Source organism: Corvus moneduloides, chromosome 19 (assembly GCF_009650955.1).
Source record: "Corvus moneduloides isolate bCorMon1 chromosome 19, bCorMon1.pri, whole genome shotgun sequence".
NCBI classification, from domain to species: Eukaryota; Metazoa; Chordata; class Aves; order Passeriformes; family Corvidae; genus Corvus; species Corvus moneduloides.
Window position 1 is genome coordinate 11,127,286 of NC_045494.1, and position 27,182 is coordinate 11,154,467.

Sequence of the window (27,182 nt, forward strand, 5' to 3'; positions counted from 1 at the left end):
GCTCAGAGAGACTGGAATTTGGTCCTTGGCACCCTCTGGAATATTCTCTGTCCTGTCCTCATGGCTGGACCCTGTGCTGGAGGAAAGCAGGGGCTGAACTGTATCTAAAGACGGATTCCCAGTGGACCAAACAAAGCACATTTGCTGTTGGGCCTTAAAATTTACTTCCAACCGAGGCATCAAAATATTGAGCCCATTCCTCAGTGTCCTACAGAAGGCCTGGCCACAGCTATTGATGTGGAGCAGTAACTCAGTCACCAGCACCCTTGGGTCAATAAACTTTCGACATTATCTCAACAGAAATTTAAATCTCGGGTTAGTTTCCCATCTGTTTATTTAATACCAATGCATTAAGAATGTTCTGCCCTTGGCAATCAATGAAACCAAGCCTGCCGTGGGGTTTGGGCTGAGCTCTACTCTTTGAAGTTAAGTCAGGTATAGAAATCTGTCTGCAGTTCCCTCTGTAACAGTTTGTTCTAGGGGGGGAAAAAAAGTTCGAATGTTATGCTCTGATTCTGATAGAGAATTCTCTCTAAACCCATTGTAGTCCAAAAAAAAAAACCCCTTGCAGCTGAAAGCAGTGCTGAGCTCGGGGATTTGGCAGCTTTTACAAATGGGGATTAATGAACAACCTCGCGCTGCCCTCGGAGCCTCCCGGGCGCCAGCCCGACGTGGTGCCTTTGAAAATGTTCCAGTGCACTGCAGGCAGTGGGAGCTGTGGGGTTGGGGTTGGAGCTGCCAGAAGAAAGGTGCCCATGAATAACAATCTGTAGCAGCTGCAGAATTCCCGGCCCTTTGCTCGCCCAGCTCTGCTCCGGCTCTTTGGATGGATTACGTAAACCTGGTGCAAGTCTGGAGTGCTTGGAGCTCTGCACCCACTTTGCAAGGCAGAAAATTGCAAAGCACGGAGGTCAGGCTCAGCAGTCTCCTCCAGATCCCTGGGAGCCACAGGGAAAGCACCTGGGGGTCCTGATTCACTTCCAGCTGAGGAGAAGGGAATAATGAATGGGGAGAAACGAGATAATAATAATAAATCTTGTTCTGAAGTCTTTAATAATGAGGCTTTCTTGTAAATCCATCCCAAAGAAACATTAATATGGAGCCCCCAAATAGGTCAGGTTAATTACATCATCTGCAAATGCTGTGGTACCTCCAGCCCGCACAAAAAAAAGGAATGAAATCCCCCTGGAGTGGGAGAGATGGATTTTTTTTTTTAATTAGTTGAGTATTAAAATCTCTGTGCTAACATCTCCCAGTGTTCCTCTGGCTTAAGTGAGATGCTACATTTTACCTCCTGTTTGACAAAACCTGATCTTTACAGGTTTTTAAACCTGTAAATTTAGATATTATTTAGATAATTAGAGCTGATTATCTGTGTGCCAGTTTGCATCCTGCACTGCTGGCCCATCCTGGAGTCATGGAAAAAGCTTCCAGGCTGTCCAGGATTTGTGCCAGGAGACATTTGGGGGCCTTGGAGTGAGCACCTGCCCTCATTGTGCTCCGTGTGCAGCCTGTGCGCTCATTCCCTGCTCCACAGCTGGGAGCACAAGCCTGCCCTGGGTGGATTCACCGGGATGTGCTCTCAGCTCTTCGCTGGGTGACTGCAGGGAAGGCTCTGAACTCTCCCTCACTCCCTCCCTGCCCACGGTGCTGCCACTTCCCACGTTTTCAAGGTCAGCTTGGCTCCCAGAGTTTCCCAAACTCTTCCCCAGTCCTGCCTTTCCAGGAAAAAACCCCAAAAGTTGCAAGACCCTTGAGCTCCCCAGCTCCAGGAGAACGTGGTCCATGTCCCCGGAGTGCCAAGCTGAGAGCACAGAGCCAGGGATGCTCCAGAGGTGGAGCTTGGGTACCCAGCAGATGCAGTTTTAGCATAAAAATGGGAATATTCCCACAGCGAGCTGGAAACAGGAACACTCCCAGGCGGGGCCGTGCTTGGGACCAGCCCAGCTCCCCTTCCTGAGCCTCCTTTGGTTTTTCTTTCAGCCACAACCAGCTGGACAGGGCTGCCCAAAACCAGTGTTGGAAGGGGAATAATCTTTTCAAAGGGAACAAACATCTCCCTTGAACAACTAAATTCCTTTTGAAATATCCTCCTGTTGGGTTCTGTGTTTTGAAAACTCGAAACATTCTTCAATTCTCAAAACACGTTTGGTTTTTTTTCTTCTCACTTTTCATCCAAAAATACACTTTTCCCAGGAACTGTTATTATATTATCACAATATATTATCCCTCCTCGTCTGTAAAACATCAGTGATGTATTACTGAGTTATATTAAAATCTCTATTTATACTTTTCTCGCTTCAAGCCACGGCATTTTTACCAAGCAGCAGTGACTCCAGCAGACCTGCACTCACTGGCAAGGTGTCACTGAGCTTCCTGCACCCAAAAAAAGGTTTGTTTAAGGCTTCAGTAATTGTTTTGAGCTTATAATTGCCAGGTGGGAGAGCTGTGAGTCACCAAAGCGCTGGAATCCTGTGACCTGCAGAGCTACCTGGAGGAGGCAGAGGTTATTTAAGAAAGCAGCATTTTCTCCTGGCTGGTTAAAAGCAATTTCTTTGTGTTGCCGTGCCAGTCACTGCGTGGCTGACGGAGGAGTGCAGAGTGTGACATGGGAAAGTGGTAGGTGTTGTTACTAAGCACATTACCCTGACAAGAAAAACACAGGGCTCAGAGACAGCTGAAAGGCTCTGCTGAGGCTCACCAAGAAAAACAAGCTGCTGACAACTCCTGCTCGCCCCGAGGAACCTCCAAGTCCAGGGAGGGCTGAGGAGCACAGCTCTAAAATGTGGGTGCAGAGCAAGGCTGGACAACTGGCCAAAAGCCAGGCTTTGCTACGGTAAGGAAGAGCTTAAAGGGTTCTGTGGGGGAAAAGAAATTAGGCAGAAATGAAAGAAAAAAAAAAAAAAAGCAAAGATTGCTTTCTATAAATGAATGTGGGCAGGGAAAGTGCTGGGGAGGAAGAAGATCTAACAGACAAACTTGGCACGAGAACAGAAAGGAGGCACTAGCCATGAATAAATTCCGAGTGGAAAACTGAAGGAAGTTTCCATCCAACGACAGAACAAAAGCCTGGAACAGGCTGGCCTGGGGAGAGGAGAAGTGACTGGAGCGAAGCTGAAGGGCAGGAGAAAGGTGTGGGCAGAGGCAGGAGCTGCCCAGGTCAGCCTGGGAGTCCTACACAGCACCCGGAGCTTTTGGGGATGCTGCTGCACCTCTTCACTCTCGGGGAGCTGGATGTGGGGGTCATGGATATTGGGGTGCCCACAAGGAGCCCTCCATCCCTCGACCACTGCCGGGACATTTCCTCCCTGACATTCCCTCCCTGCAGCTCCCGGCTCAGGAGCATCCTGCCAGGGGCAGGGCCGCTCTGGGGCTGCCTTTGCCAGCTCTTTGTAATGCCCTCGGTGGGAGGGGGATGGCTCTGAGAGCTGAACCCCAGGCTTAGCTACCCAGAGGTTTTATCTGAAAAGGGTTTCTCTGAGAAATCCCTGTCCCTTACCCAAAGCATCTTTTTGTTCTCCTTTATCCCATGGCCTGGGGCTCCTCTCCTCATAAGATAATGGGGCAAGGGAAGAGGGATTTTTGAACTGGGAATTTTTTTTTTATCACTGGAGAAAGCTCAGGACCAAATTAATAAAGTTATTTTGCAAGGATCTGAAATGGTTTTTTTGGACTATAAAATCAAAATAAAACTGTCTGGGATCAAATGAAACACTGATGGATTTCTCTGCTTTAAAAATTGAAATTAATTATCTGCCTTGTCCTGCCCTCAGCATTTAGATCATTAATGGGATGGTGATTACTGCTATTGCTCCTTTTAATTTTTTTCTTTTGTGCAGGTGATTTATCTGATGGTTGCAGCAACAACCAACATGGAAACCTGGGAGACAAAAGATATGGATCAGAGCTCTGAAGGAGGGAACAAAGGGAGCCTCTGCAAGACTTTTTTCCTCTGGCTGTTCAGGATTCATCAGAAGAACAGAGTTATAACCAAAATCAACCATTCAGAGCTTAGATGGACACGAACAGCACTGAAGATCCATTTTCCAAGAACTTGCAGCTGGGGATGCTGTGGAATGGCCTCTTAGGTATAGAAACAACAGAACAAAAGCTAAGCTGGACCTGAAAATGTTCACAGATCAGAAAAGAAAAGAAGTTCCCGACAAAAGGAGTCTGGAGGTGCTGATTTGTTCAGTTTGAGGTGATAAGGAACTCACACCTGGGACCTGAAGGCTCTTTGTTGCATCAAGCAGGTTTGGCTTTGAGGCTGAAAACGAAATTGAAAGTAAAAGATTTGGAACAAGAAGTGCAGAGAGCACTTCAGAGAAAGACCAAGGGAAATGTTTGTGGAACACTCAGTGAGAAACCCCCTGAGCTCTTCCTCAGCCCCTCTGCTAAGCCTCGTGCAGAGCCCAGGGTTAGAGCCCCCCAGAATAATGAGCCCAGGGTTAGAGCCTCCCAAAATAACTTCCTGAGTTCAGTGAGGGCCTGGAAAAATGTTCTGCTCTTCTGCAGGAGAAAAGCCTCCCCTTGAAATGCACAGGGAGTCTTCAGCTCAATTTCCTGATATAAATAGGGCAGCTCAGAGTCACAGTGAATACAGAGAATGTTTTCTTATATGCAAATGAGAGCTCACATTATTTCATAGAAGGAACTGTAATAGTTGGAAATTAGCAAATGTTTCCAGATCCTTGTTAAAGGCAAGGAAAAAAAAAAAAAAAAGCAGCTCATCTAATGTTCCCGGATAAAAATGACATTAATTGAAAGTTTGATTCTATTCCCTAATGAATTTTCCTGTTGCATTGTAATTAATAACTACTTACATCCAAAAGAACTCGATATCCCTTCAAATTAGGGCATTACTTATAAATATGGTAATGTTTTAAGAGCAGTTCTGAGAACGCCAGGCACTGCTCTTGGAACAGCTGTGAGGAACGGGAACAAACCCTTAACAAACCCTGCAAGGGCTGCAGGACTGCGGGGAGCCACTGCAGGGCCTGAATCTGTCCTCTCCCAGGAACCCAAATCCATCCTCTCCCAGGAACCCAAATCCATCCTCTCCCAGGAACCCAAATCCACCCTCTCCCAGGAGTTCTCCAACCCAAGACCTTGCAGTGCCTCAAACACACCTGGTCCTACAGCAAACCCCACAGGGGCATTTCCACCCCGAGATTTGGGATTTGTCCAATACCTGCCATGTTTCATCATTCCAAGGCCGGGCAGGATGGATGGAGGCAGTACCTGTCCCTCAGGGATTTCCCTCTGGGTCACCTCTGAGACATCCCAGAAATAAGAGAATCACAGAATCATAAAATCTTTGGACAGGGACACCTCCCACTGTCCCAGGCTGCTCCAAGCCCCAATGTCCAGCCTGGCCTTGGGCACTGCCAGGGATCCAGGGGCAGCCACAGCTGCTCTGGGCACCCTGTGCCAGGGCCTGCCCACCCTCCCAGGGAACAATTCCTGCCCAATATCCCATCTAAACCTACAGTCCTTCAGTCTGAAGCCATTCCCTGTGTCCTGTCCCTCCCTCCAGCCCTTGGAAATCCTCTCTCCTCATCTTTCCTGCAGCTCCTTCAGGCCCTGCAAGGCCACACTGAGGTCACCCCAGAGCTTCTCCTCTCCAGGTGAACACCCCCAGCTCTCGCAGCCTTTCCTCCCAGCAGAGCTGCTCCATCCCTCTGCTCATCCTGGAGCCTCCTCTGGGCTCTCTCCAGCAGCTCCAGGTCCCTCCTGTGCTGGGCCCTGGAAATTCTTTGGCCATACTTGGCCTCTAAACTTGCCCTTGAGGCTGCTGTTAAAGCATCACTTGGATGCTTGAGACTCTTTAAAAGGGGCCTCAAGGATATTTTTTCCTTGTTCCTGGAAAAGAAGGAAAGGAGGGAAATGCGAACACAGCGAGGAATGAGCTGACACGTGCAGGCGCCTTCCTTGCACGGTGTCTGTGCCACTGTTCCTGCTAATGCCACACACACCCACGGCCAGCATGGTGCTGCAGCTTCCAGCCTCGTTCGTGTGCTGCAGGATCCAGGCCATTCCCATCCCAGGAAAGCTGATTATTTGGATTAACCCTATTTCCTAACAGCTCCCGCGTTCTTTACTCCCTTTATTACAGTAACTGATCTGAACATGAATCAATAACCTCAACCACACCCCAACCAAAACCTCCACCATGAAACACCAGGGCTTGGCCACCTTGACTTGAAATAATTCCTGTGAGTGCTGGAAAGAGAATTCCCACTCATCCTGCCTGGCTGGGGAACCAGGAACCACTCACGTGTTGGGATTGGCACCTAACGGGAGTGACCTTGTCCCTTCCTGCACCCAGCACAGGCAGCGGGGCTTTGTGGGGAGCTCTGAAGTCCGAGGGAGAGGGAGGTGGAGAGGAGGGGTAGGGGAGTGCTCCCATCAATCCTGGGATGCTTCCAGAGGGAAAACAGGTTCTGCTGCACAGGAGGAACTCCAGGGGCCAGCACTGGGGAAGGGACAGCGTGAAGAGCTTGGATGGAGGTGACAGCCATAGAATCATGGAATCATGATTGGGTTGGGAGGGTCTTAAAGCCCATCCCATTCCACCCCTGCCATGGACCTTCCACTGTCCCAGGCTGCTCCAAGCCCCGTCCAGCCTGGCCTTGTCCTGGCATTGTCAATGCCCCTGGAAAAGGGCTGGAGTCAGTCCTTGGTGAAACTGGGTTTATGTTAATGAGTGGGGTTTTTTATTTCTTTCTTTTTATGGTTACTTATTTTGGAATTACCTTCTAGGTGAAAGCAGCATTATGGTCACATTTTCCCTCTATCACAGGGACAAAATTTTAGAATTTTATATATTTTTTTAACAATAAAATTTACATGGAATTTTAATATTCTGCGAATAAAATTCACAGAATTTTTTTTTTTTTTTAACTTGCTGCTCCCTTGACCCAGGGCATGAAGGTCTTTGCCGAAACACCTCCTGTTGTGAGCCTTGGTTCACATCTAAAACTCGCCCTGTGTATCAGTACTTCTGGATTAGCCTTCCTCTCCTTCCTCTATCCAGAAACCTCCACAAATTTCCCTGCTCAGAAATGACGTCAGCTTTGCTTCCCGTGGTAGCTCAGACACCCAGCGAAGAGCTTTTTCCAGAGCAGCTTGGGCTGAAATCCCTTCTCCCGCCCCAGCACACACCTTCACACTCCTGTATTTACGGCTCAGGAACTCCCCGTGCAGGCAGCAGCTGCACGCCCGCAGCTCTCAGCCCAGCAGGGTCCCGGGATGGTCCCCCCGGAGCGCCGGGAGCCGGGGCAGAGCTCATCCTGCTCACCCAGGCTGCAGAGCCTGGCAGCGGGATATAAAAAGCTGGGCATGGATGTGTGCCAAGAGGTAGTAAACAAACCGGGAGCTCTGTTTTTCCTCTGGCTTTCACTCCACAGCCGTGTCTGTCTGTGGAGGAGAGTGCCCGGCTGCGCTGGGCGGATTTTTTGTATTCTAAGCCTGGCGCTTTTTGGGGGAGAGACGAGGAGGGGCTGTCATTAACCCTGCTCTCCAGAGGGCCAGGCGAGCAGCAAGAGGCTGCCTGGACTCTGCATTCAGGCCACAGACGGTGAATGACACGAGAACAAAGTTCAGACCTGCCCTCAAATCTCATTGCCATCCCGAAAGCATGAAAGCAGATGCACACGATGGATGAAAAGCCAAACATATCGATCACTCCGTACATCGCTGGCAGCCAGCTGTGCTGGCAGCAGGCAGCCAGGGCTGTGCTGCAGTCAGGCTCAAGGTAACGAGCAGGGAACACAGGAGCTGGCACCGGGTGGGTTTTATTCCCGGGGAGGTCCCCACAGCAGCGATGCCGCTCCGAGCCTGCTCACGCTGCCCGCCTTGCCCACGGTGCAGCCTGCCCGGCAGCCGTGCCCGTGTCTGCTGTGTGTCTGCAACCTGCTGCACTTCTGCCAGCCTGTGACAGTGCCCCTGCCGCCGGAACGCCGGGACAACGCCGCTGCCCTTGCCCACGACCGCCGGAGCAGGTGCAGGCAAGGTAAGGCACGATTCCCGTTAATTCTCGGCTGGGCAGTCAGGCAGGAGGAGGTGGAGGAGGCAGAGGCCTCTGCAGGCGCAGGGAGCTGCAGGAGGGGAGGATGTGATGCTGCCGTGGGAGGGATGCAGGGATGCTGTGAGGAGAGGGGCGGATGCCGGGCAATCCATCCTGCGCCGCGCCGCCGGCCTCCTCCTCCCGCCGCTCCCTGGCTCAGCCCGAGCTCCTGGGGCTCTGCACGCTGCCTGCTCCCTCCCAGCCCGCCCAGCTCCCCTCCAGCCAGCTCTGGTGCCCTCGGGGATGCTTTCAAACCTCTGGCCCATCCGTCTGCCTGGACCAGGAGCCAATTCCCCTGGCAGACGGGGCCCCAAACTGGGTTCGCCATCCCCTGGGAACCCACCCAGAGCCCCAGAGGGCACAGCAGGACACGGCCACTCCCCCACCCACCAGGACAGGGACCCTTGCCCTCATGGTCACCCAAAGCTCTCTCTTCCTTGTGCTGCAGCCCTACAGAGAAAGGGAACAAAGGCACACAGCTCCTGGAGGCTGCTTTTCCCATGGGACCCCTTTCCCAAAGCCCCGTTTTGCTCGTTCATCTGGGAAATTGTGCAGACAAAAGAAGGCAAAAGCAGCTCGTGGCTCCTGTGACAGCAGGGGGTTCAGCCTTCCTTTGGAAGCACCAAAGTAGAGACAAAAATAACGCAAGACAATGCAGAGGGGCTGTTTGTCCCTGCCTGAGGCCGGGGCCAAGCCCCTGCCCCTGCCTGTCCTCAGAGCTGCTTTTATAGGGCCTCACAGCCTCCTCCAGCCGCTGCCTTGACCTTCCATCTGCACATGTAGAACCGTCCTCCAGGGCCAGTCCTTGTCCTTTTGGTCTGGTTGCCTCCGTGCAGGGATGTTTTAGAGCTCGTTATCCATGTCCTGCCTGGCTGGAGCCTCCCCCCTCCCCATGGCCGAGGAAGGGTTAAGCCTCTCCCTGGCTCCGGACCAGCGTCCTCCTGTTCTCACTTGGTTTCAGATCATTTCTTCTGGGGGGAAATGTGTGCCCTGCGAGTGCAGGTCCTGAGGCCTCTGTGCAGCTGCTGGAGCAGGCAGGTTGGACTCCCACGGGCACCCAGTGCTCCCTAAAGCAGGGCTCCTGCACGTCCCCCCACTGCTCTGGGGTCACTGCGGCTGGGAGACGTCTCTTCCATTCAGGGTGGAAGTTTGAAGGAGGATAACAACAGATGCAGGGACTGCAGGGAGACAGTGATGGGGTTGTGTTTGAGGAGCTGCTCTCCAGACCTGGAGCCTGTCTCCAGGCCAGATTCCTACGTGCTGTCGGATGAATCCTCACCCTGTCACCACATGGTCACTTGTTTTCCCTTTCTTCAGCTTTGGGCACCTGCAGATTCATTTGCAGAGCCTTTAGTGCTCCCAGCTCTGTTGTGTGAGGTTTTGCTTTCACCCAAACTATTCCAGACCTATGATGGCATGAATATTTTCCTTGGAGATGCTGATTTTTCCCCTGAGCCATGCAGGCTATTCCCCAGCCACGCAACTCCCTCCTTGCCAGCCGAGGCCAAGAGATGGATTGTCCCTGCTCTGCCACTTCAGGGATGGGGATTTTTCATTCTCTCTGCTCTGCAACCTTATTGTCCTTTGCTGTCACCGAATGATTATCCCTTCAGTGCCAGGGATCTCCATCTCACCGAGTACAGTTCATTGAACATCACAGAGCTCAAAAAAACCTCCAGCCCAAGTCAACAAATAAATGACATCAGCAAAAATCACCTCTGAACAACCAAGAGCAAAACCAGCCAAAGAAACCCCAACCCTGAATGAAAACTGAGTTCAGCTTTTGAGTCCAGAGCTGGGGGGTTTTGAAGGCAACAAAACTGCAGGGAATTCTTGTGAGAGAATTTGGAATCATAAAATCCCGGAATGGTTTGGGTTGGAAGGGATGCTAAAGATTATCCAGATCCAGTGCCACCCCTGCCATGGGCAGGGACACCTCCCACTGTCCCAGGCTGCTCCCAGCCCCAATGTCCAGCCTGGCCTTGGGCACTGCCAGGGATCCAGGGGCAGCCCCAGCTGCTCTGGGCACCCTGTGCCAGGGCCTGCCCACCCTCCCAGGGAACAATTCCTTCCCAATATCCCATCTAACCCTGCTCCCTGTCAGTTTGAAGCCACTCCCTGTGTTCTGTCCCTCCATCCCTTGGAAAGTCTCTCTCCATCTTTCTCGTAGCTCCCTTCAGGCACTGGAAGGCCACAATTAAAGAGAATCCCTTAATTTTAATCTCCTTTGTTATATGTGTTTCATCTACAGAATCCATCAATAATTATCAGTATTAATTAATGTCCCACAACATTGCACGGTTCTAAATCTGCCCAGAAATGCTTCTCATCTATAGACCTGCAGAAAGGGACAGAAAGGAAAGAGCTGAAATAAATCCAGGGAGAAACACCACAAAAGAAAGGTTTTGCAAAGGATTCCTTTAAAAATAAGAAGGAGAATGAAGAGTGAGGCTGGGCCTCAGCTGTACCCGCCGGTGCCTTGGGGGATGGTTGGTTTGATCTGCTTGTGGTTTAATGTGCTCTGTACCACAGCTCCCACCACTAATCGCAGCCAGTGTCTGGGGAATTGCAGCATCCCACCTTGGATTTGCTTGGAATTCCACTGCTAAAGGAGCCCAAGAGAACAGGGCAGGCTGGAAGAAAACCGATTCTTGGAGACTTTCTGAAGCCTCTAATGAGAGGGACAGTTCATCAAGGGCTGTTTTTACTGGAGAGAAGCCCCATCTGGTACCTTTTGTAGGATCAGTTCCCTACAGAACTGTAGAAAGGTCCTGGATCTCTCCAAGACCTCAAGAGCAAAGGCTCCCTGAGCCTGATTTCATCCTTTAGGATTCAGGACTGTGTCAATAATCAGAAAATACCAAGTACAGAAATGTCCATATTCCACCAGAAACAAGATTTCCATCCTTAAGGGCAAACTCCAGCTCCCTGACAGGGTTGGAAATGTCCAGCTAGGGAACTCTGAATCCTTCATTTTCAACAATTTGGGCTTCTTGTAGCGCTGTGAGGTGATGGGAGGGCTTTGAACACCTGCTAGAGCTCCATCAGGGAAAGCACCTCTGGCCCACGGCTGTGGCCGTGTCCGATAAAAGCAGGGAGGAAGGAGCGAGGATCAAAGGCTCGGGATGGAGCATCCCAGCGCTCTTCCTTCCATCTCACACGTGTGAGACTCCTCACAGACCTCAGGGGCTGGAACAATTTTGGTGTGAGCAGCAAAGGAGCAACGCGAGGATCCCAAAGGTGTGGGATTCGCTTTATCCACGGTGATGCTGCTCATCACCGTGACTTGTGCAGATATGGAGCACTGCAGGAGGGGACAGAATAAGCCATAAACTTCATCTCCTTCATGCCTGTCCCCAGTAGGAAATGCTCAGTAAACAGGAACTGGGTCATTCCCTCTCTCCAGAGAAGCTGGTGTGAGAGAAACAGTTAAAAAATAATTATGCCACATGAGCCACTAGAAAATGCCTTTTCTGAGCAGCTTCTGAGGACGCATGGGAACCTCTTTGGCTTTTCAAACTCAAAGGGACTTCGCTTAAGTTGCCTTCCAAAGGAAACTGCTTCAGCTCATTATTTGCAGACAGCATCTGTCACTTTTCTATGCCAGTGGCTGCTGATCATCCTCAAAGAACATTGTACAAATGTGCAGACTGCTGTGTGCTGAGAAAGGACCGCTATTATATCAATTTTCCACTTGAAAGCAGCAATAACAGCAAATAAAGCTGGAGCCACATGACTCTGCTGGATCTGGGGCACTCATGGAGCCATTCACCCTCCCTGAAAGCTGAGAGCCTCCGAGGGGCCGTGTGGCAGCCACAGCACTGCCTGGTGCCAGGCACAAACTGGTTGTACTGGTGGGCGAGGCAGAGCCAGGAGGTCTCAGCCCCGTCCCCTTGGGGATCTGCCCAAGGAGCTTCTGCTGCCTGCAGAGCCCCAGGTGACACCTGGCAGTGTCTGCTCTGTCCTGGAGCCCAACCCACCCCAAAATGCAGCTGCTGTGGGATGTGGGTGTGATGGACACAGCCAGGCCTTGGCCAACCACTGCTTGAGGTGTCCTGTCCTGTAGGATCAGCAGGAGCTGAACCCACGGCTCCTTATCCAGGGCTGGGGAGGGCTCGTTGTGTCTGCTCTGTCCTGGAGCCCAACCCACCCCGAAATGCAGCTCCCGTGGGATGTGGGTGTGATGGACACGGCCAGGCCTTGGCAACAGAGCATGGGAGGTGTCCTCTCCTGTGGGATCGGCAGGAGCTGAATCCAGAGCTCCTTTTCCAGGTCTGATGACACCTGGTTGTGTCTGCTCCCTCTTGCCAGGCCCTGGTGAGGAGGCTCTGCCCATACTGGGAGAGGTGAAGCAGCATCACCCTACAGACTCCCAGTTTGTACTGGTTCCCAAAGATCTGTTTGCACCCACACAAGCAGGGAGGGCAGCAGCCTGGGCCAGCCCTGCAGCTAAAGGAAGGACAAATCTGAATAATCCTCTGGAAAAGGCAGCAATGGGGAAAGCCAAAGAAATTGTGGGTGAATTCTGACCCCGTGGCCCTCAGCACTTCCTGGCAGGTTTGAAAAATCCCCACATTCCCCAGAGCAAGGTACAGACCCCTCAGAGTGATCTCTGCAGTGCAGACCTGTGTTTTCCCTATGGAAGAAACATTGGAGCTTTCCCATGGAGGAGACGTTTCATTTTTCATCAGTTAAATTTCAGATTGCTGAAATAATGGGGCTGCAGGAGGGGGAATGAAGCTTCTCCTGTGACTGCCTCGTGCAAACAAGTGATGGGGTCTCTCCTGCCTCCTGATCAGAATCCCCAGCCTGGCTTTGCCTCGGATATGGGAAAACGATGGCATTGCATGAAATGCCCCCTCTGCAAGAAGCAGCTTAGAGTGAGCAGGGTGTGATAGCCAAAAAACCCAGCTGAAGGACATTCCCTGTCACCTCAGCAACTGCTGAGCAGGGAAATGACCTCCCACGGCCCAGGGAGAGGTGTGAGCTCATAAAGGAACATGCCTTGGAATGCTGTGTGTGTCCACACCTGCCCCAGGAGCAGCTCATCCCATCCTGCTCCCAGAAGGAAAGGAAGGGAGGGAGCTACAGCACCAACGAGGTTTGCCAGGTTGGGATTTTGCAGCAGCGTGTTTCAGACACAGTGCAGTGACTCTTTAAAAATGCTTGTGGAATGTTTTTTAAAAGGTTGGTTTGCTCGGAATTTAAAAAGTGCATACCAGTGTTTGCACACCGAATGGATTTCACACAACATCTCAAGTTCATTTAAAAGGCCTTAAATATCTGGATGCTTCTCAAAAGTAGAAAATTCCTGTTTCCGTTCTGTCACAGCTCATCTTTTCCATTCATTATGTTCTGCTTAACCTTTTGGATAAAAATGCCGTCATTCTCCCAGGGCTTCTGCAGCATCCTAATGGAAAGTGGCAGATTTGGAGAATATATACGGATTTCAGGGAAAAATAATTCCAGCTCCGTTGTATTCGACTGCAAACAGCCACTCCGTGTGCTGGACCTGCTCCAGAGGGACCCAGATTGAGAATTAGATAGTCCCTTTTAAAAATCCAGCCTAATTCTGCTCTTACTAAAACCAGTATCAACTGTGCTGCTGACTCCAGCAGGGAAAAGATGGGATTAGTGGTCCCAGGATCTCACACTGGAGGGACGTGCTGGAACATCCAAAGGAGTGTGGGCAGCAGGGCCAGGGAGGGGATTCTCTCTCTGCTGAGACCCACCTGGAACAGTGCCCAGTTCTGGTGTCCCCAGTGTAAGAAGGACAAGGAACTGTTGGAACCATTCCAGAGGAGACCTGGAAGTTGATAAAGGGACTGGAGCACCTCCCCTGTGGAGCCAGGCTGGGAGAGCTGGGAATGTTCAGCCTGGAGAGGAGAAGGTTGAGTGGAGACCTCAGAGCCCCTTCCAGGGTCTGAGGGGGCTGCAGGGAAATGGGAGAGGGACCTTGTGAGGAACTGAGTGACAGGACAAGGGGTTCCGACTGAAAGAGGGAAATTCAGGTTGGGATATTGGGAAGGAATTGTTCCCTGGGAGGGTGGGGAGGCCCTGGCACAGGGTGCCCAGAGCAGCTGGAAGTGTCCAGGGCCAGGTTGGACACAGCTTGGAGCACCCTGGGACAGTGGAACTTCAGCAGGGCTGGAACTGGATGGGCTTTAAGTCCCTTCCAGCCCAACCCGTTCTGTGTTTCTGGCACCGGCATTCCCAGAATCTGCTGTTTCTGTCCCCAAAGGGGAGCTCTGAGGGCCACCACACCTGAGATCCCCTTGCACAGCTGTCCTCAGGTCCTGGCACTGCACTGGGTGTCCACATGGAATCCTCTCGGGAGGCAATCTCTCCTCGGCAGGGTTTTAGCAGTTTATCCATGTCAGAATTGGACACTGAGGTGACACCAGCCCTTCCCAGAGTTTGCTCCTGGAGCTGTGTGTGGCAGCAGCAGCAGCTGAGCAGTCGCTGCTCACAGCAAATTCACCTGAGCAAGGCTCTGGGACAGCTTTGTGACAAGTTCCTAATGAAACTGGGGACAGGGCTGGTGGAGGAGCCCTGGATTACCAATGTCCACCGTTTTCCAGTCACGGAAAAGCCTCACAGAAGGCAGAAATGAGCACTGTAGCTCTTGACTCATCCATCATTTTAAACGTTCACCTTTTGAAAAAGCTTTGAAACAGCAAAATCAATGGAGGCTCCAATCCTGGTGTTTAACCACGTTGGAGTTATTGGAGGAATTTGCAGAGAAATCAGAGAGCCAGGCATGGGGCTGGGTTAAAGATCCAGCTCCAGAGATGTGAAAGCCCCTCTGGAAGAGCCTGGCTCTGTGGGAAGGGGAAGGGAGAGACATTGGAGGCAGGGCCTGGCCATCAGCAGTGCTGCTCCTCTGCCTGGGCACAGGGAGCTCAGCCAGGGGACCCTGCAGTGGGATGGGAGCCCCTGGCCAGCTGTGGATCCCCGTTCCAGGCTCTGGAACACAGGCACTTCCCAGAAACTGCAAGGCCAGGAAGAGCCTTCTGTTCTCAGCAGCAGTTTGGAATCATGGAAAAAAACCCTTTAAAATCATCCAGTCCAACCACCAGCCCAGCCCCACCACCACGGTCACCACTAATCCATGTCCTCAAGTGCCATGTCCACACATTCTTTGAACATTTCCAGGGATGGGCACTCCAAACCTCCCTGGGCAGCTTCTTCCAGTGCTTGACCACCCTTTTTGTGAAGAATTTTTCCCAATATCCAATCTAAACCTCCCCTGGCCCAGCCTGAGGCCGTTCCCTCTCCTCCTGTCCCTGTTCCCTGCCAGCAGAGCCCGACCCCCCCGGCTGCCCCCTCCTGTCAGGGACTTGTGCAGAGCCACAAGGTCCCCCCTGAGCCTCCTTTGCTCCAGCCTGAGCCCCTTTCCCAGCTCCCTCAGTCCCTCCAGGTGCTCCAGCCCCTTTCCCAGCTCCGTTCCCTGCCCTGGACACGCTCCAGCCCCTCAATGTCTCTTATTCTCAACATCTTTCTCCTTAAGCCATTTATTTATAGCCTGGGATTTCTTAAAATTGCATTTAAGTGAAAGGACACATGTCAGGGAGATGAGGACAGGAATAAACAGGGTAAGCACCTGCCTGGCTCTGTGAGTAGCTCAGGAGTCATTAGGAAAGCAACAATGGGATACCAGGCATTGGGAATGTTGGGAGTTCTCCCAAATCTTCGGGAAATCTGGCAAAGTGACCTTGAGTATCCTGAAGAGCGGGGCTTTGCTCCTGAAGCTGCTGGTAGACGATGATGATGCCGGTCTGTCTGCTCTAATTAGGTTTTTAAGTGCTTCAGGGTGAGGGCTGACTTTTCACAGGGGATGTGGCAGCAACCAGCACGAGGGAGCTCTGAAGCAAGGCAGAGCATCTGGCTTTGTTATCTGAATAATGGTCACAACAGAAACAGCATAATAAGGAGACAAAAACGCTGTGTCGGAACAAGAATAATGCCAGTAATATGATAATAGCAATAATTACAGCCGTGGTGTTAATTGGGATTATGTGAGGGTGCTCAGCAGAGCCGAGCAGAGGGCTGGGATCGGGAGGGGAACACACCCCTACAGAACAGGTCCCGTCCCCCCTGTGGGCACCAGGAGCCCTGGGCAGGAGGAGGTGGCTCTGGAGGCTGCAGTGTGCCCAGATGTGCCAGCAGCTGGATTGTTTGTGGGTGGGACAGGAACCTCAGCTGGGGTCACAGCTGTGGCTGGGGGGAGGAGGGGGTGACTGACACTGGCCACCGGGGGAATTTCCCTGCCCACGTTACCTCGCTGAGCACGAGCAGCCCCATCTAAACGGATAATTCCAGATTTTTTGGCTGTAGTGGAGGAAAATGGGCCAATTTCAATCCGTCCCACCCTGAGCAGAGTGTCTGAACTCAGACTCCATGCCTGACTCTGGGGCCACTGCAGCTCTCACGTGTCTCAGATGTGTGTAACTTTCTGTGTCATCACCACTGAAATTCTCAGCACTTTGGGGAGTAGCTCCCTTTTCCTGAAGCCACACAGTGCAGATCGAAGAAAGCTCTCAGCTTGCTTGGCTTCTGGACGTCCTACTGAAGTTCCAATAATAATAATAATAATTACAAATGAATCAGAGAATCACAGAATGCTTTGGGTTGGAAGTGACATTAAAGTCCATCCAGTCCCACCCCCTGCCACAGGCAGGGACACTTCCCACTATCCCAGGCTGCTCCAAGCCCCGTCCAAGCTGGCCTTGGACACTTCCAGGGACGGGGAAATCTTCCTTAGACACATCCTGAGCGATGCCAATCGCTGGTTTCTGCTGGATGATGCAGATCCCAGCCTCTGCAGCCAATCTGAGAGCCCTCAGCTGCAGTTGGTATCCATTGAGTACATGGGAAGTCAGCTGCCACTGCATCCCGCTGTGGATACAGCACCAACCCTGGCAGAGGGGCAGGATCACTGCAGAGGTGCCTCCCAGGGCTGAGGGGATGGGATCTGCCATGGGGTTACTGTAAGGGCTCCCTGACCCTAGCCAGAGCACTGAGGGTGCAGAGCTCAGCCTCAGCCTGGTTCCCTCGTCTGGCTTTGCCTCAAGTGAACCCCACTGACCTCAGACTGAGGCATCAAAACTCACAGGGCTTTTTTGGAGACCATCAACAGCTAAACTGGAGCTGTGCCAGTTATTCCTCCTTGGAATCTGGGTAAACTAGGAGCTTGTGATGTGGCTCTGGAACGTGGGCTTCATTGGCAGCCTGGGAAATCAACTCCTCTCTGATACAGGGATAATGTGGAAAGGCAATTTTTCCTCTGAAAGGAAATTGAGACTTAGATGAAAGCCCCGCATTTTTTATGCAAATGATATTTTCAAGGAAAAAGTGGACATTTTCTATGCTGAACTTGTTGCTATTTCCGTGGTTTTATCCCCCATGTCTTCTGGCTTGGTGTTTTCATTCAAAAGACTGTTTGGTGTGTGAGTGCACATGTGCGTGCATGAATAATAGATGTTTTCTTAGCGGGATTGTTCATCACCCTCAGCCTCCTTTGTAATCCTCTAATTTTGGCATAAATGTGTTTTCCCTCAGTGCTGGATCGGTCTGACCCCAAATTAATACAGAGCAAGGGAAACCTGGGGACTGAATTGAGTGATGTCTGTGGAAATGGAGAATGTATTAGTTATGTTAGCGGGCACGTTCTCTGACAGCAGCTTAAACCGAGCACTTAAGAACCCTCTCCAGCGTTTTATTGTCTCTGATGAGATCATGATTCAGACTACTCCAGCAGTATCTCAAGAACAAAAGCCCTCGGGGAGCGGAGCTGGATCTGAGGGCAGGGTTTGATGCATTGGTTTGAAAGGAATGCGGGTTTAATTCGCTCTTCCAACAGAAAGAAAAGTGTGAAACGAGCCCCCAAATAGGGATGGAGACAGTGACAGCCTAGCCAGGGAGGAGCCTGAGGGACACAGAGCATCCCCAGGACACGGAACAGCCTCAGGGAATCCAGTGATTCACTCTAAAGGGTTTTATTGAGCAAGTTTGGGACGTTCAGAGTTTTGCTCTTTGGTCTAAGACTAAAAGGTGGAAGAAAAAAAGACTTAAGGACACTCTGCCAAACCCTGCTTTAGAGCAATTAAATAGTTAATAAAATACAGGCAAACCCTTTCCTTGCTATTTCTTACTGGGAAAAGGATGAAGCTTTTTTTTCCTGAGTATTAAAAAAGTAAAAAGAAAAAAAATCCACCTTGAGAGATACAAGGAGCATGGAAGGGTTCAGCCTAATTAATTCTGTTCTTCAAGTCATTATCACCTAGCAGCAGGTGAAGAGGAGCTGCTAGACAGACTGATACTCAGGCTTTGGTGTTAAACTGACCCTAAAGATTAACTGAAATCTCCTCTCCAAGAATTCCCCCCCCCCCCCCCAGCACATGGAGAAGCAGGGGCCAGGAGGAAATTATTCTGTGCCCTGGGTTGAATCCTGCGCCGCAGCACTGCTGTGTCCATGGCACTGCAAATGGCACTGGAATGCTCCTTTTCCAGATCTGCTTCATATAAATGGGAACACTTAATTTGTTGCATGGATTTTTTTCCTTCTCGTATCTGAAGGAGCTACAGGAAAGATGGAGAGAGGTTATTTACAGGACAGGATGGGGGGAATGGCTTTAAATTGGAGGAAGGTAGATTGAGACGGGATATTGGGAAGGAATTCCTCCTTGTGAGGGTGCCAGGCCCTGGCACAGGGTGCCCAGAGCAGCTGGGGCTGCCCCTGGATCCCTGGCAGTGCCCAAGGCCAGGCTGGACATTGGGGCTGGAGCAGCCTGGGACAGGGGAAGGTGTCCCTGCATGGTAGGGGTGGGATGGGATGGGCTTTAAGGTCCTTCCAGCCCAACCCATCCTGGGATTGGGTGATTCTCTGTCTGCCCATGTCCCCAGAGGACCCAGCTCTGTGCACAGCTGCCCTCCCTCCCCTGCCACAGGGTCCTGCTGCCTCCTGCACCCCAAACCTCACACAACCTGCGAGTCTGCTCAGAGAACTCACTGAACACAGCTCCTGCAGCTCCCGCACGGCCCGTGCCAGCCCGGTGTGGGGCAGTGCATGGCTCAGGTCTGATTTCCACGCCCGCGGCTCTGTGGATCCTCCGTAGCTCCGTGACTTTGAGCTGGGACTCTGGAGGGGAGTGGCTCCATTTTCCATCTCGTGGCAGTGCCAATGTCATCCTCAGGCAATGATCCAAGGCCTGGGGAGGAGGGCTGGATGGGTAATTCCAGCTGCAGCTCTTTGTCCTGTGCGGCTGCAGGACTCATTGCTCATCCAGCCCCTCGTGGAGCTGCCCTGGAATCCCATCAGGATGGGGCTCATTCCATCCCCCTGCTCTGCTGGATCTGGGATAAACCCACCCCAGAATGAGCAGAAGCTGATGCTGGGACACCCCATAACCCCATCCCCACCCCAACAGGCTTTATTGGCCTGAAGAGCTGCTCAGTCCCTGGGAATTGTGTTGGGAGCCTTTCTACCTTGTTTATTTATGAGATGACCTCCCGTGATTCCTGTGTACAGCAGGTTTGTTATCTGAGACAATGCTGATAAGAGCACTGGGATAACAGGGATGGCAGCACCCAGAACGGATTATCTCCCTTCTCCTGGGACAAGGGATTCCTCATAAAAGGGATTTTGCACTCATACAATATTTGTTCTTGAAAGCAAATCCCAAAGTTACAACATCAGTACCACACAATTCCTTTCCCTGCAGCAAAGCAGGGCAGCCCCAAAGTACAGCTGGTCTCAGCTGAGCTGAAATGTGGTAATTCCAGGGGTGTCTGGGGGACTCGAACCCCCTGACTGCTGCTGAGAGCACAGCGAGCCAGGGAACAGAAATCTCCCGAAATTCCTCCACGCTGCCTTTGCCTACAGCAAGCACTAGGAATTTTTTATTTTCCTGCTTTCCAGCCTAAATTTTTCTGCCCTAATTTGATGTATTTCCTGCTCACATTTGCCTGTATCAGCCTGTATGTTATGTAAATATGACATTTATTGTTCAAGAAGCCTGACACGTGTACAGTCATCACTCAGCCGTGCTAATGAGAGAGAACCACCATTTGTGAGCTGCTGCTGGAATTCTGTCAGTGCTGTTCCCTTTTTCCTTACCCCACGAGCCATAGGGTGGTGACTAAAGAGCTGGATGCCTTCTCCACAAAGTGGGAGTGCTCCTGAACTGGGATCAAACTGGTGGAAAAGAGACAGCCTGAGCCCTACCAACATTTCCTTTGCCCTGCAACAACCCTGATTCCTGATCCAGGCATTTTTGAGGCTGTATTTGCTCCGGGAGCTTTGCGGAGGGCAACTTAAGCTCTTGGGATCTCTTGCAAAAAATATTTGTGATGCAGAGGGGTCTCAGATTTCTCTCAGCACTGCTCAACAGGTTTCTACCACCCTTTTTGGGCAGGACACGAGGGACTCTCTCCTGGTCTCCATCTCTCCAACACTGCCACTGAGAACACCCTAGACTGCCTCAACTGGGCTTTGCAGACTTGGCTGGAGTGAAGTCCCCACTGAATTTCCCCCCGCAGCCCAGGAGTGAGCGTGGCTGGGCTGGTGGCATGTCCTGCTGGTGGAGAGCACCTTTCCCAAAATGCCCACCCCACGAGCTCGTTCCCTGCCTGTGCGTGGAGACACAAGACCCAGCAGTTCCCTGGAGCCTGCTGGGCTCCTGGGAGTGGGGCACAGACCGAGGTGAGGACACCTGGCAGTGGCACCAGTGGCACCTTCTCTGTACCAGCACGACTCAACCCACACGTGGCTCTGGTGTCACCAGCTGTGCCCAGTTCGTGCCTCACCAAAGGTCATGGTGGAGTCACCATCTCTGGACGTGTTCAGGAGGCACTTGGGGAGATGGCTTAGGGGTGATTATGGTGATCCTGGGTTGATGGTTGGGTTTTATCTTGAAGTTCTCTTCCAACCTTAACAATTCTGTGGTCCTGGAAAGGCCGCAAGGGCAGGGATGTTTTAGCAGCTTTAAGGCCTGAAATGTTGGAGGCCCCCTCAGGGTCTTACTCTCCCCTCAACAGGACCTGCCTTTCCCATTTTGTGCCAAAGGACCTTACCCAGCCACTCCAGAAAGCTCCTCAAGGAACCATAAACCAAGATTTGACAGGAACCTTCAGAGAGATGAGAACTGTTGAGTCTTTACCCCGGCAGTGAGGCCAAAGTCCAATTTCTGCCCCCAGATTTTGGGGTGGGTGCTGTTAACTCATGGCCTGCCCTCATGGGATGGTTCATGGGAGAGCGAGAAGGGAAGGGAGCCAATACTGGCACTTCGTAGGACTTTTCTGCAGCTCCTTCTGCTCTCTGAACTCCTGCAGGGGATCATTACCTGGTGATTGCAGGCTCTGCCCAGCTTTTGCTCTTCCCAGTCAGGACTCATCTCCAAAGCAATGGGAATGAATTGTGTGGAGGATTTCACCAGACCGGAATGTTGGGACACATTCAGCTGAAATCAGGGCAGAGCAGGGCTGACTCTGATCCCACAGGGGACTGATGGGGTTTTGTGGTTGCTCAGAAAAGCCTGGTTCTACTCATCTCTGTGCCCAAACCTCAGTGTTTTATCAGCAGAACATCTCTCTGGTGGCTGCAATTTGGTTTTTGGAGATCTTTCTTTGTCCTGTTTTGTACCTTCTGTAAAACCATACATTTCCCACTGTTTTTCCCGTAAATTCTGCTTTCACACTGCTGTTGTTTCAACTCCCTAAAAATGAGGCACATCCTGAGGATTCAATCAGCCCTACCAGACCACCACACAAATAGAGCTGGGAATCATCTCTTCCCCCGAGGAACAGCCTCATCCACCCAAATGCCACTTTCTGAACCCACCTGCCCTTACCGCCATTCTCCTTATCTTGTTGATAATCATGTAGATAATGATAATAATCGTGATGGATAATAACCATGATGGTGACAACAATAACAATGAGGATCTTTCTTTGACTACAGTCTTAGGGATCCCCATTTCCCCATGGCTGCCTCCCTACCCAAAACAGGGGCAATCAAACCAGCTCCAAGAAAATTCCAACCCCCAAAAAGGGAAGCTCGGTGCCAGCTTTTGGGATAAATTTTATTTGTATAAACTTTCTACCCCCTCTTCTCTCCCTCCTCCTCTCAGTTACACAGCATCACCCTGACCTCAAGGTTCACACACCTGAGAGAAGCAAAATATCTCTGAGTGTCAGCACGGATTAGAGACTCCAGTCACATCTTTGGCATGGACAGGCAGTAAATGAAGTCTGAAGTATTCAGATTCATCATTCAAAAGCGTACCAGACTCAAACTCAAGTTTGAAAGAACAGATCTGAGCAAAAATCCCCATTAAAGCTTGTTAGCAACAACCAGGGTTGACTTTTGTTTTAATCAAAAACCAATTTCCTTGACTAATATTACTGACTAATATTACCTTCTAGTGCACAGCAGGTTCACATGTTTTTTAGGGAGCAAAATGAAATTTTTCTAAATATTCTTCTGCCTCAAGCTTGCACTTCAGCCCTCTGTGTGCACAGTTCAGTGGAGTCTGTTTGCACTTGGTTTAAAATCCTTCCACTGAGCCACCTGCTCTGGATTGCACTTTTTATTCCAGATGTGAACCTGGACTGAGCCTCCTCTGCTGCTCCCTCCTGGAAAGCAGCTCCAGAGGAAGCAACGGGGCAGGAAGACCTTTCTGCAGGAATTCCTAAATCGTTGTAGCTCTGTGTCTGCCCCGGGGCTGCTGGAGCCTTTCAGGTGAGCGCAGCCTGCAACACGAACTCCCTGCACTCACCCTGTGAGGGATCCAACAAACTCAGACTCCCCTTGGACTTGCCTGGATAAAAACGCTTTTGTTTTAACTACTCTTTCATTCTCGGGGGTGATTAGCTGCTTTAGCTAAATGAATCCTATTATTCAAAGCCTTCTTGTCTCCTTCTCTGTGTGCTTCTGACTCACGGAGCTATTTTCACACAGACATTATGGAAAGAAGGTGGATTTTTGCCTTTTAAAAAGAGCAGCGGGCAGGTTTGGGGACTGAGCCTTCTCTCTGTGGAGGGCCAGTGGTTGGTCCCATCTTAGCAGAAAGAGCAGATGCTCAAACCCCTTGGGTAAAGCTTGCTGGTCATGTTTGACTCTGCAGAAAAAGCTGCAATGGAAACAGAATCATGGAAGCACAAAATCATGGAAGGATAGAATGGTTTGGGTTGGAAGGGACCTTAAAGCCCAGCCAGTCCCACCCCTGCCATGGCAGGGACACCTCCCACTGTCCCAGGTTGCTCCAAGCCCCAATGTCCAGCCTGGCCTTGGACACTGCCAGGGATGGAAAGTCCTCAGCCTCTCGGGGCTACCTGTGCCACGGCCCCACCACTCCTAGAGTAAAGAATTCCTTCCTAATACCCAACCTAGCCCTGCCCTCCTTCAGCATGATGGTCCTTCAGACCACTACGGATCCTCACCCGTATTTTTAGGACTTCAAATATCAGAAGATGCATCTTAAACCAAAAGGTGCATTCCCAAACCCAATCCAATCCAAGCTGAAGCTCCTGGGATTCCAGAGGACACTGGCACCGGGAGCAGCTCTGGAGCTGGAGGGGCATGAGGGGTGATCCAGGGGTCACAGGCTGCAGGATCAGGGTGTGCTGGCACAGGGCGGGCAGGAAACAAAACTCTGCTTCCTTCAGCTCCTTAGAACTGATGGGAGCAGGGCAAGGCTGGAGGCTGCAGCCCCGGGAGCAGCGAGCTGAGGTTTCCCATGGAAACAGCCCTGCTCTCCCTGGTTTCCCATGGAAACAGCCCTGCCCTCCCTGGTTTCCCATGGAAACAGCCCTGCTCTCCCTGGATCTGCTGCGTTTCACTGAGCTCCCCCTGCACCCCATGATCCATGGGAAACCATTCCCTCTGCCTCCCTCTCCCAGCCCAGCCCATGCTCCTCTTGAACTGGTGCTCCCTGGCCAAGGTCATTTTTAGGTTCCTTATCCCCCAGCAGGATAAAGACCTCCTGGAGCAGGATCCAGTGCCCCTTGGACACAACTTCTGCAACCCAGAGTGACCGAGAGCAGCTGCAAAAAATAACCACATGGGCCTGGAGTCAACATCCAGAAAAGATCAATTGAGGAAGAAGCCAAACACAAAGAGCACGGGGAGGGAGAAGGAACAGGAGCCAAGAATTTGCATTCCCACGATTGAGGAGATTTATCTGCATTTCTAGTTAACAGAAGACATTAATTGATTCTTGTTTTTATGGCTGCACACTGAGCTATTTCTGTCTGGAAGGAGACACTCTTAAATGGAATGAGTCAGCCCAGACCTGTTATGTCACCCTGGGACCCTGGAAGACTTGGTAATAGCTTTGAAGAAATCAAGTTGCTTCACAGGGCTATTTTCTCTTCAGACATCAAAAGCAGAGCGAAAGGAGAGTAGTTCTGAAGGCTGAAAATGATTTTTTACACGGTCCTTTGCATTTGACAAATAGCAACAGGATAATCAAAGAGCTCTGCTCTGCACAAGACACTTCCACAGACATCCCAGCAGGGCTTGTCCATCCAGCTGAGCATGAGCTCCTGAAACGCGGCTGAGGGAAGTCCTAGCAGGTCCCAGCTCCTCAATTCGCTTCCTTCCAGATTAACTTTGCAACCCAGAAGAGAAGGAAAGTGTATTTTTCATTGTTAAAATATTGAGAAAAACATAGGAAGGAATTGTTCCCTGTGAGGGTGGGCAGGCCCTGGCACAGGGTGCCCAGAGCAGCTGGGGCTGCCCCTGGATCCCTGGCAGTGTCCAAGGCCAGGCTGGACATTGGGGCTGGGAGCAGCCTGGGACAGTGGGAGGTGTCCCTGCCCATGGCAGGGCTGGCACTGGATGGGCTTTGGGGTCCCTTCCAATCCAGACCATCCTGGAATTCTGTGACATTGTTCCTCCAATGCCTTCTTCCCTACAAAGGCACCTGTCCTCTAGACAGGAATAAATAAGGCTCTTTATTCTGAAGTGAAGCTGTAATGCCCCTCCAGATGCCACAAGGGCTGCTGTGACCCATCCTGGTGGCTCTGCCCAAGGAGAGGGGGACAAGTCCTGGGATGGAGCCAGCCCAGGAGCTGAGCAAAGCCGAGTCCACAGTGACAAATTCCACCTGTAAGAGGCCCCACCTGTGCTGTCAGCCCACTGCCAGCATTGCCACCTCCGGTTTGGAAAGGCAGTCAGGTAGCGTGGAACTCAAACCCACCAATGCTTTGTTTTTCACCATTAGGCCAAAAATATCTGTAGGAAACACTGACAAATCAAAAGCATTTGTCATTTCTGCTTCTGTTTCCCTGGTGACAAAAAGAAAAGACCAAAACAAAAAACTGAACCCCCCCTGGTTTTTCCAACCCTGCAGTTCACGGCCTTGTCCATTTTATGCTGATATTTGCCTTCCTTTCTCTGGTTCAAAGCAGCACAAGGGTGGCACGGACCTGTGGAATGGGCCTCGGCCTCTCCTGGAAAGCTGAAGCCTCTTTACCAAAACCAGCTGGAATCTGTTTGCTTCCCTCCAGGTGGGAAAATGCCACCTGGCCCAGGCTGTTCATGGCAGAATAAATGCCTGTATTGGCCTCATCCTATTTAGGAAGGGAGAGTTGTGCTTCACTGCACCTCTGCCAGGCAGGAACCATCGCTCCCAGGGCTGAGGATGGGACATCTGTTGTTTTCTCCAGCCTCTATTTTGGTGTTGCTGCCTTGAACATTTTTGCAGCTCATGGACATCAGAGGAGCCCATCAAAGGGCTCAATTCCATCTTACAAACTGGGACCCTGGGTTTCTTCTGAACTCTGGCACGGGGTGGTGATGGGGTTTGTCCTCATCCCGTGTTTGTGACTCCCTGAGCAGCCCCGCAGGATTTCAGGAGCTGGCCCAGAGTGTGGGGAGTGTAAAAGTACAGGCAGGTAAAAATCCTCACAGTTCAGACAAATCTGCCTCCAGCCACAGGCACGCTGTCATCTCTCCCAAAGAAAAAGCCTGAGAGAGGAGAAAGGTGCTAATTGGGCACCCCTGGAGCCTGTGGGGAGCACGGCTTGGGAGCCCTGCTGGGCTGGGAGGGTTTAGTCAGAGAATCCCAGAATCCCAGGATGGTTTGGGTTGGGAGGGATGCTAAAGATCATCCAGTTCCACACCCCCTGCCATGGGCAGGGACATTTTCCACTCCAAGCCCTGTCCAGCCTGGCCTTGGGCACTGCCAGGGATCCAGGGGCAGCCACAGCTTCTCTGGGCACCCTGTGCCAGGGCCTGCCCACCCTCCAAGCCAAGAATTTCTTCCTAACATTCAATATAAATCCACCCTCCTTCAGCTTAAAGCCATTCCCTGTGTCCTGTCCCTCCAGCCCTTGTCTCAAGTCCCTCTCCAGCTCTCTTGGAGCTCCTTTAGGCCTTGGAAGGGACTCTAAGCTCTCCCTGGCTGTTCCAGGAAGGGTCAGGGGGTATTTTGGGGGTGTTTCCCCTCTGTGAGAGTCCCCTGTTGGCAAATGAAGGCACAGAAGCCTCACCCTGGTGCTCTGCGCCCAGTGCCCTCCCAAGCTCCATCTCTGGGGCTTGCAGCCCCCTGGCTGCCCAGCACCAACTCTCCAGCTGGCCCACAGCACCCCGTGCTTTTGCTGTCAGCTCTTCTCTGCCATTGAAGCCCTACATGAAAACCCCCAAGAACCCGAAAGCCAAGGAACGACTGTGGCAGAGCAGGGATCGACCCAGGCAGGACAAACACAGGCTGTGCTAGCTGGAGCTCGTGAGCTTTGCAACACAAACCTCAGGATGTGACACCAGTTACAGATCTGGGGGATCCTTCTGTGCTGTCGTGCTCAGAGACTCTGCTGTGACTCTGCTCTGTGCTGTGACTCTGCAGAGTGGGTGGCCTTCAGCTCACGCTGGAGTTCACGCTTGGTTTAGGGAGCAGCGCTGCTGAAACAGCCACAGCCCCCTCCTCCTCCTCCTCCTCCTCCTCCTCCTCCTCCTCCTCCTCATCTTCCTCCTCCTCCTCCTCCTCCTCCTCCTCTGCCCTGTGCTGCTCCTCGCTGTGCCTGTCCCCAGGCCAGCACAGAACCCCAGAATCCCAGGATCACTGAGGTTGGAAAAGCCCTCCCAGCCCACTGAGGCCACCCTGTGCCCAAT

General features: G+C 51.7%; 1 protein-coding gene and 1 long non-coding RNA gene across 3 annotated transcripts in view; one reads left to right on the forward strand and one right to left on the reverse strand.

The window, feature by feature from the left end:
• SHISA6 (shisa family member 6) overlaps positions 1 to 27,182 on the reverse strand; it is a 184,390-nt gene that overhangs the window by 103,432 nt on the left and 53,776 nt on the right. The gene's annotated exons all lie outside the window — the stretch shown is intronic.
• Positions 7,438 to 27,182, forward strand: part of LOC116453569 — a 30,706-nt gene continuing 10,961 nt past the window's right edge. Inside the window, exon 1 of the long non-coding RNA XR_004243851.1 lies at positions 7,438 to 8,014. This is a non-coding gene — a long non-coding RNA (uncharacterized LOC116453569). The remainder of the gene's footprint in view (positions 8,015 to 27,182) is intronic.